The following is a 9,906-nucleotide window of genomic DNA, read 5'->3' as shown; positions in this document are numbered from 1 at the left end:
GGTTAGATTAATATGTAAGAGCTAGTCAATAAGAGGCTGGAACTAATGGGGCCAGGCAGTGCTTAAAAGAATACAGTTTCCGTGTAATTATTTCAGGTATAAAGCTAGCCATGCAGGTGGCCGGGTGCTGGGGACACAGCCCCACCACTATTATTTCAACAGAGAATAGCAAAGCTGTTTTGGTCTGTTGAAAGGGCAGAACTTTTGTAGGCAGGAAAAACTAAGCTGAATGTTGGGAGAAAGAAGAGTGGAGTGAGAAGAAGCCACATAGCCCTAATTGAGACAGACCCTGGAAACTTTAGCTGGTAATTCACAGCCTCTAGTAATACACAGATTAATAGAAGTGGGTTAAATTAATATGCAAAAGCCAATAAGAAGTTAGAGCTAATCACCCAAGCAGTGTTTTAAATAATAGAGTTTCTGTGTGATTATTCTCAACTGCTGGGCAACAGGGAAACAAAGAATCAGCCTTATTACAACAAAAAAGATCATTTACCATAATCAAGAGGTGTCACACCAGAGATGTATTGATGGTTCAACATAGGAAAATCTGTCAATGTGTGGGATTCAGTGTGTGATTTATTCACCATACAAACAAACAGAAAGGAAAACAACCACATGGTCATCTCATTAGATGCTGAAAAGAGCTTTGACAAAATCCAACACCCCTTCATGATAAATGTCTTGAAGAAATCAGGAATACAAGGAACAAATCTAAATATAATAAAAGGAATATAGAACAAGGTGACATCAAATATAAAATTAAATAGAAACACCAAGAAACTATACTAAAATCAGGAAAAAGGCAAGACTTTCCTCTCTCTCCATATCTATTCAACATGTTACTTGATATTCTAGCTAGAACAATAAGATGAAAAAGAAGGATACAAATAAGAAGGAAAAAGTCAATGTATTGCTTTAAAAAGATGATATGATAGTATACATAAACAACTTCCAATGTCTACAGCTGATAAACTCCTTCAGTGGTGTGTGTCAATGCAAGATCAACTCAGAAATATCAGTATCTCTCCTATACAGAAATGACAAATGAACAGAGAAAGAAATTGGGGAAGCAACACCATTTTACAATAGCAACAAATAATCTAAAATATCTTGGGGTAATTCCAACCAAGCAAGTGAAAGAAATGTATGACAAGATCTTCAAGTCTTTGAAGAAAAAAAATTTAAAGATAATAAAAGACGGGACGATCTTCCATGCTGATGCATCAGCAGGATTAACTCATTAAAAATGAAAATCTTACCAATAGTAATCTATAGATTCAATGCAATGACTATTGCAATCCCAACACAACTTTTTATAAACCATGTAAGAACAATACTTCATATAGAGAAAAATGATAGCTAAAACCATTCTGTACAATATAAAAGAGTTTCTAGTAATATTAACATCAGTGATCTCAAACTCTACCATAGAGCTATAGTAATAAAAACAACACAGTATTGATATAAAAACAGACAAGCAGATCAATGGTATTGAATTGAAAACCAAGATATCAATGCATACACCTATGGCAGAAAAACACTTACAGAAATGTTCAAGATCCTTAGTCGTTGGGGAAATGCATATCAAAACAGTTCTGAGATTACATTTTTCACTTTTGAGAATGGCTAAGATCAAAAACACAATTGACAGTTTTAGCTGAGAAGTTGTGGATCAAAGTGAACACTTCTTCATTGCTGGTGAGTATGCAAACTTGTACAGCCACTGTGGAAATCAATAAGATTGTGTATCAGAAAACTGGAAATCAATCTACCACAAGACCAAGTTATATAACTCTTGGGCATTTGCTTAAAGAATTCTCTATCATGTGACCTCATTGGCTCTCTGGGACACAGACTGGGGCTGCACACAACAGACCAAGAGCAGCTCTCTGGTATACAATGATACTGCTCAGAATGGACCAAGTGACTCTCTGGAACACAGACTGGGTTACACAGAGAAGAACAAGAAGTGAGTGACTAGCCCCTCAACAGAACAACCCAATGCCTAAGCCCCGGGGCAAAACCCTGGCCCCTCCCACACCTAGCAGAAATGTACTAGCCAGGCAGTGGGCAAGCCTCCAGTAAGCAGGTTACTCTAACACACCCACATTGGACCCTGTAATATACAAGTCCCACTCTGCCCCCAAACCCACCTATCCCTGGAGACCACAGCTTCTTCTTGAGACACAGGGAATGACTACACAGAGCAGATCAAGCACTGCTCCCTGAGATACAGATGGTAACTGCAACGATTAGTTCAAGAAAAGATTCCTGAGACAAACACTGACAGCAAGTATTGGATCAAGAGGCAAAGATACTTCCTGTGCCAATTGGAGGAATAGATACGTAGGCCCCAATCCAAGAATACATTCAGCAGCCTAAAAAGCAACAAGGCAATACCAGGACCTAGTGGTCCTACAACAAGAAGACCTGAACATCCAAACCCAGAAGAAAAAGAAGAAAACAAAATTAAATATAGCTTTATGATGATGATAAATACCCTAAAAGAGGAAATGAAAAGTTTCCTTAAAGAAAAGAAGGGAAGACAAGCAAAAATTTGGAAGAAATTAATACATCTCTTTAAAAAAGCCAGTAAAATCAAGAAAAAACAATAAAACAGGTAAAGCAAACGGTTCAGCCAGTTGAAGACTTAAATATTGAAAAAGAAGCAATAAATGAAACACAAATTGAGAAAATTATGGAAACAGAAAAGCTGGGTATATGAATAGGAACTGCATATACAAGCATAACAAACATAACATAATAGATGGAAGAGAAGAGTCTGGGGAATTGAAATTATTATAGAGCAAATAGATTCATTGGTCAAGGAAATGTTAAATCCAACAGTTTCTTAACACAAAACATCGAGGAAATCTGGGACACCATAAAAAGTCCAAATTTAAGGATAATAGGGAAAGAAGAAGGAGAAGAACTCCATAGACACTCAGACATAGAGCTTAAAGACATATAAAATATATTCAACAAAATCATAAAAGAAAATTTTTCCAACCTAAAGAAGAATATGAGTATGAAAGGTACAAGAAGCTTACAGAACACCAAATAGACTGGAACAAAATAAAAATTTGCCTCACAATATAATAATCAAAACATTAAACATACAGATGAAAGAATATTAAGAGCTGCAAAGAGGAAAAGCCAATTAACATATAAAAGCAAACCTATAAAAAGTATAGCCAACTTCTCCATGAAAACTTTGAAATTCAGAAGATCATGAACAGATGCAAACATTAAGAGATCACAGATGCCAACTCAGACTGCTATACCCAGCAAAGTTTTCAATCACTGGACAAAGAAAACAAGATATTCCAAGACAAAAGAATATTTAAACAATACCTATTCACAAGTTCAGCCTTACAGAAAGTGCTAGAATGAAAACTCCAACCAGAAGAAGTTAGTAGCACCCATAAAAACACAGACAAAAGATAATCCCACACCAGCCAACTCCAATGAAGGGAAAAACACAAACACTACCACTACAAAAATGACGAAATTAACAATAATTGGTCATTAATATCTCTTAATATCAATGGACTCAATTAACCTCAAAAAAGATTAACCTAAAAAACACTAGCCCTAAGCTATTTCTGAAATTGTTCCATACAAGAGAAACAGAAAATACTGCCAAACTCTTTTTATGAGGCTACAATTACCCTGATACCCCAACCACACCAAGATTCAACTAAGAAAGGGAATTACACCAATCTCCCTCATAAACATTACAAAAATAATAAAATATTGGCAGTTTCCAAAAAACACATAAAAATTATTCACTGTTATCAAGTTGACTTTATCCCAGAAATGTAGGGATGGTTCAACATATGAAAATCTATCACTGTAATCTACTACATAAATAAACTGAAAGAAAAAAAAACATATGATCATCTCATAATATTATGAAAAAGCCTTAGACAAAATACATCATCCCTTCATGACAAAGGTCTTGGAGAGGTCAAGGATAAGAGGAATGTGTCTAAAAATAATAAAAGCAACAGACAACAAACTTCCAGTCAGCATAAATTAAGTGGAGAGAAACTCAAAGTCATCCCACTAAAATCAGGAACTAGAACAGGTTGTCCACTGTCTATATATCTATTCAATAAATTATTTGAATTTCTAGCTAGAGAAATAAGAACAAAATGAGATCAAGGAGATACAAATTGGAAAGGAAGAAGTCAAACATTTGCTATTTGTAGAAGACATAATAGTATACGTGCATGAATTATACCAGGAAACTCATACAGTTGATAAATACCTTCAGCAATGTGGAAGACACAAGATCAACTCAAAAAAATCAGTAGCCTTTCTTTTCTTTAATGATGAAAAAACTGAGAAAAATTAGAGAAATATCACCCTTTACAATAGCCACAAACAACATAAAATATCTTAGAATAATACTAAGAAAAAAGTGGAAAACTTGTACAATAAGAACTTTAAGTCTTTGAAGAAAGAAATTGAAGAAGATATCAAAAATGGAAAGGTCTCCCATGCTCTTGAATAGGTAGGATTAACATAGTAAAAAATGACAATATAAAAAAAACAATTACAGATTTAAAATTCCAGAACAAGTTTTCACAGACCTCAAAAAGAACAACAATCAACTTCATATTAAAAAAAAACCAAGATTATCAAAACAATCATGTACAAGAAAAGAAATTGTGGAGGCATCATTATCCCTGAAATCAAGCTACAGTAATAAAAAATGACTGCTATTGGCATAAAAACAGAGAGGTTGACCAATGGAATTGAATCAAAGACCTGAATATTAATTCACACACTTATGAACACCTGATTTTTGACAAGAAAGCTAAAATTATGCAATGGAAAAAGGAAAGCACCTTCAACAAATGGTGTTGGCATAACTGAATCTCAACATTTAGAAGAATGCAAATAGATTCGTATCTATCTCTGTCCATAAAAATCAGGCCCAAATAATTCAAAAACCTCAACATAAATCCCCTCACATTGAACCTTATAAAAGAGAAAGTAGGAAGTATTGTTGAACACACTGGCACTATAGACAGCTTTAAAACATAATAACAGTAGCACAGACACCGAGAACAACAATAAATAAGTGGGACCTCCAGAAACTGAGAAGGTTCTGTAAGGCAAGGACATATTCAATAAGACAAAATAGCAGCCAAATGAATGAGAAGAGACCTTTACCAACCCCACATCAGGCAGAGGACTAATCTCCAAAATATATACAGAACTCAAGAAGCTAAACATCAAAACACCAAATAATCTAATTAAAGAATGGGGTACAGATCTAAACAGAGAATTCTAAACAGAAATGGCCAAAAGACACTTAAGGACTTGCTTAACATCTTTAGACATCAGAGAAATGCAAACTAAAACAACTGTGAGATAACATCTTGTAGCAGTCTGAATGGCTAAGACCAAAAGCACTAAAGACAGTTTATGCTAGACAGGATGTGGAGAAAGGGGGACATTGCTGGTGGGTTTGTTAACTTGTACATCTGCCTTGGAAATCAGTAATGGTGGTTTCTTAGAAAATAGAGAATAAATCTACTGCAAGACCCAGCCATACCATTCTTGGGCATATACTCAAACTATGCACACTCATACCCCAAATACATTCTCTGAACTATGTTCATAGCAGCATTATTTGTAATATCCAGAACTTGAAAACAACCTAGATGACCCTCCACTGAAGGAAGAATAAAGAAAATGTGGTCCATTTTCATGTTGAAGTAGTACTCAGTGTTAAAGAGAGGAAGGATTGATAATATGAGCAAAGGCATCGAAATCATGAAGGGAATACCTGCAGAAACACCTGACCTAAGCTAGCTGGAGGTCACTGACTCTGGAATGACAGTGGTGGAACTTACATATGCCCATGATAGGCTCTCTGAATGGGAGAGACAGGTGTGTGTCTGGGGCGTCTGGTGGGCCACTGTCAGTGGAACCATAATTCATCTCTAGTGTTGAATTGGCTTTTGAAGCCCATTCTCTTTGGAGAAATAGCTTGGCATAGTTGTTGAGCGAGAAATTTAGTCCTGCTTCAAAGTGATGTTCTACACTCTGTAGACACACCAGGGAAAGCCGTAACCTATCTGAGGAGTGGATGGTGGGTGGAAGGTCAGAGGAGTAAGATGACAGGATGGAGAGGGAACTGAGACTGGTATGTAAAATAAGAAAAGATTGTTTTAAAATACAAATTAAAAAAGAAAACTCAATGATACCACAAGTACCCTTGCTGAACAATGTATATAGCTGCTTAATTTGCAATAGCCAGAATCTGGAAATAACCTAGTTCCCCTCGATTAAAGAACAGATAAAAGCAAAAGTGGTGTATTTACACAATAGAGTATTATTCAGCAGTTAGAACAATGATCTCATGAAATTTGAAGGCAAATGATGTAACTATGAAAAAAATCATAATGACTGAGTTAACCCAGACCCATAGAGACAAACATGGTATGTACTCACATAGAAGTGCTCAATAGGTATAAGAATAATCATCCAATAGCCCATAGATTTAGAGATACTAGGTAACAAAGAGGTAAAGATGAACACTAAAAGAAATCCTACACCAGCTCAGAACTGAGTACAATAAAGGGTTATTTATTTAGGGGTAGACTTACAGACTCACACATCACAGTTCTGTGCTCAAACAGGGAACAGCAACAAAATCCAGCAGCTGGGAGAGAGAGAGAGAGAGAGAGAGAGAGAGAGAGAACTTGTTTTACATTGGTATTTATAGTATGAGGCCACACCCAAGTGGGCAGGTAAATTAAAAGCAAATGACAGAAGGATTTCCCATAGCACCTCCCTCTTTTGTTTAAACAAGAGAGTTCTAAGCCTAAGACAAAATTATATACAATAGGAACAAATATCAAGCATGAAAAATAGAATTACACCCAGCATAAAAATATCAAGTAAGAAACAAATGATAAATGTTTCAATCATTTTCCTATCCTAAGGAGTCTAAGTCTTGTATTAGGAAAGTAACTATGACTATCTAGTCTTCAACCCCACTGAAGACCTGAGAAGGGAAATAATATTACTTGAGTAAGCTGGAAGTGCATTCAAGCAACTTCCAAAATGTGCAACAAATGACGGAGACAACTCACTAACTGGGCAATCACCCAAAGTCTTATTTGCAACTTTGGAGCAACCAACTTTGGCTAAGGCCTAGAGTAACTGACAGACCATTTTCAGAGGCAGAAAAATTTTAAAAACTGTCTTATCCTGTCTTGGCAAGGTTTGACAGTCTCTTTTCTTGTATACTGCATTGGTCCTGTCTGGACATTGTGCATTTTGTCAGTGTTCAATGTGTGGGCAGTTCCCTGCCCAAAGACCAGTTTTGCCAAGAAGAAAACCTGCTCCAAGTTGTGTGTCTTCAGTTCTCAACCTTCTCTTTGGAATAGATTGGTGCTGCAAGGAGCAATAATGTCTCATCTCAGAAGAATTTTAGGCCATTCTATCAAAAACATCAATGATAACCTATGCTGGTAAGGATATAGAGTAAGGGGAATACTCATCCATTGCTGGTAGGAATGTAAATTTGAACAACCACTTTGGAAATCAGTGTGGTGGTTTGTCAGAAAATTGAGAGTCAAGTTACCTCAGGATCCAGCAATATCACTCTTGGGAATATATCCAAGAGATGCCCAATCATACTATAAAAGCATTTGTTCAGCTATGTTCATAACAGCATTATTTATAATAGCCAGAACCTGGAAACAACCTAGATGCCCCCTCAATGGAAGAATGGATAAAGAAAGTGTGGCACATCTACACAGTAGAATACTACTCAGCAGTAAAAACAATGACATCTTGAATTTTACATGCAAATGGATGGAAATAGAAAACACTATCATGATTGAGATAACCCAGACCCAAAAAGAACCTTTGTCCAGCAACAGATAAAGATAGAGACAGAGACCCACATTTGAGTACTGGACTGAGATCCCAAGAGCCAATTGGAGAGCAGAAGAAGGAAGAATATGAGCAAGGAAGTCAGGATGGCGTGGGGTTGGTCCATCCACTGAGACAGTGTACCTGATCTAATGGGAGCTCACCAAATCCCAGATGAATGGGGACTGAATGAGCATGGAGTCAAATTGGACCATCTGAATGTGGCTGACAATTGGGACAGATTGGAAAGCCAATGATAATGGCACTGGGATTTGTCTCTGCTGCACATACTGGCTTTTTGGGATCCTATTCTATTTAGATGCATACCTTCCTAAGCCTGGATGGGGGGGCTTGGACTTCCCACAGGGCAGGGTACCCTGCCCTCTCTTAGGGGTGGCCAGAGGGAAGTGGGAGGAGGGGAGGAAGTAGAAATTGTGAACGACATTATTTATAAAGTAATAAAAATTAATAAAATAAAAAAGAATTCTAAGTTATTTAAATGCCATATTCTACAGTTCTTTGAAGTGGTTGAAGATTACCTATCTATGCGGACTGCAATCTCTATGCATATAAAGAACCGGATTAGTCTAACTATAATTATAGCAAACACGGATGCATATTGATCTATAATTCTTAACACCTATATAACTTAAACTCCAAGTTTAATATATTAAACAATCTTTAAACAAATGTGCAGCTAATGAGAACAATGACTTCAAAATGTAAACAGTATATAAGTTTCTTGATTAGAGGTAGAAATATATATATTGCAACATGATAAATATATCCTAAAATTGTATCAATATACAAAATATCTTATGCAAAGGTAAAAGCATGTATGCATACAATATGATAAAATAACTTTGCCTAGGTGTACAAATATTGTTGACAAAAATAAGAACACATTCAATATAATTTAACTTTGTATCAGTATATAAGAATCTACCCCAATCTAAATTGCCTATAAATAATAACTCACAAGTATTCACTCTATTAATCACTATTATTACTAGTTTGAGTAAGCTCACACTAAACTATTATCCCATCCAGTTCCCCTCTTTTTTTCCAAAGAGATCCCAGAATCTTCATAATTTCCACCTCAACCCCCAACCCTATACCAATTATAATCAATCCCTAATTGGTGTCCCTAACACTGAGGACAAACTTTGTTGTGAGAGTAGATGTCGTCTTCTAGAATTAGTTCCAACTGTAATGTGGTAATGTTCTTTCTATGGGGTTCTGTGAAATTAAAATGGTGGTTAAGTTTTAAGATTACTGTCTGGTATAATTGCAAAAAGTCTTTAAGTATTCAGTAGGGTTTTTCTAAGTTTCCTATTTGGAGTGCTGACCAGAATGTTGTAAAAAGTCCACCATTTCATCTAACCAAGTTGGAAGCATTTTGAGCAGCTGGTACCTAAAACGGGTCTTATAATGGAGCTATCAGCAACATGACATCATATCAGTCAGGTGAAGCCATTGTTTTGGGGGCCCCATCTTCTTCCTGGAAACTTCAAAGATTACTGCATGAAAATTCATTGTTCATTTCAGAAAACTTAAACATTATTTATACAGACATATATTCAATGAAAAATACAATAGAGAAAAATATAGGTTTGAAGAAAAGTATTTTTTTTTCTAAATTCTTTCTTCTTTCTGTCCCATACCAGACAGCTCCTAAGAAGGTGTGGCACATATACACTTTAGAGTTCTACTCAGAGGTAAAAAAAAAATGGCATATTGAATTTTGCATGCAAATGGATGGAAATAGAAAACACTTTACTGAGTGAGATAACCCAGACCCCAAAAGAAGAATATGGTATGTACTCACTCATAAGTGGATTCTAGCCATAAACAAAGGACATTGAGCCTATAGTTCGTGATCCTAGAGAAGCTAAATAAGAAGGTGAACCCAAAGAAAAACATGTAGTTATCCTCCTGGATATTGGAAGTAGACAAGATAGCCGGGCAAAAGTTGGGAGCAGGGGGGTGGGGGTGGGTTGG

The sequence above is a fragment of the Microtus ochrogaster genome, chromosome 19 (genome assembly GCF_000317375.1).
Source record: "Microtus ochrogaster isolate Prairie Vole_2 chromosome 19, MicOch1.0, whole genome shotgun sequence".
NCBI classification, from domain to species: Eukaryota; Metazoa; Chordata; class Mammalia; order Rodentia; family Cricetidae; genus Microtus; species Microtus ochrogaster.
The sequence above is the reverse complement of the archived record's forward strand: the minus strand, read 5'-3'. Positions refer to the sequence as shown.